The sequence below is a fragment of the Selaginella moellendorffii genome, unplaced genomic scaffold (assembly GCF_000143415.4).
Source record: "Selaginella moellendorffii unplaced genomic scaffold, v1.0 SELMOscaffold_71, whole genome shotgun sequence".
In the NCBI taxonomy this organism is placed as follows: Eukaryota; Viridiplantae; Streptophyta; class Lycopodiopsida; order Selaginellales; family Selaginellaceae; genus Selaginella; species Selaginella moellendorffii.
In genome coordinates this window covers 211,686-212,183 of record NW_003314332.1, presented here as the reverse complement: position 1 = coordinate 212,183, position 498 = coordinate 211,686, and positions in this window count along the sequence as shown.

Genomic DNA, 498 nt, shown 5'->3' with positions numbered 1-498 from the left:
AACATGGATAAATTCATAACAAAAGGTAGTGCGTTCTATAAAATAGAAAAGTGTTGCACCTATTTCAAACCTTAGGGCAGAGCACAAGAGATGGCGATTGAGCATCCGGCGTGGCGGAAGAGGGTGCGGCGCAGCACGACCTGGCTGGTAAGAGCCATCGCGAGCTTCCTTGGCGAGTTCTACAAATCATCGACACAGATCAACGAGGCAGCGGCGGCCCTCTGCCGGAAGCAAATGCTAGTGGATTTCGTGTACCAAGTCAACACCATCAACGGCGAAGGCTACGATTCCATCCCTCAGACGCGGGCCGTCATTGATGCAGTTACTCGAGGAGACGCGCAGCAGCAACACGAGGAGGATTTCATTGTCACCGTCAACCTGCACGACGCCTATCGCCTGGGGAGCAAGCTGCTGGCGAGTCCCGGCAGCCAGTTTTGACGATATCGGCCATCCAGAGGCTCCACAAGTCCTCTTCCAGACCGCGATGATGGAGGGGAT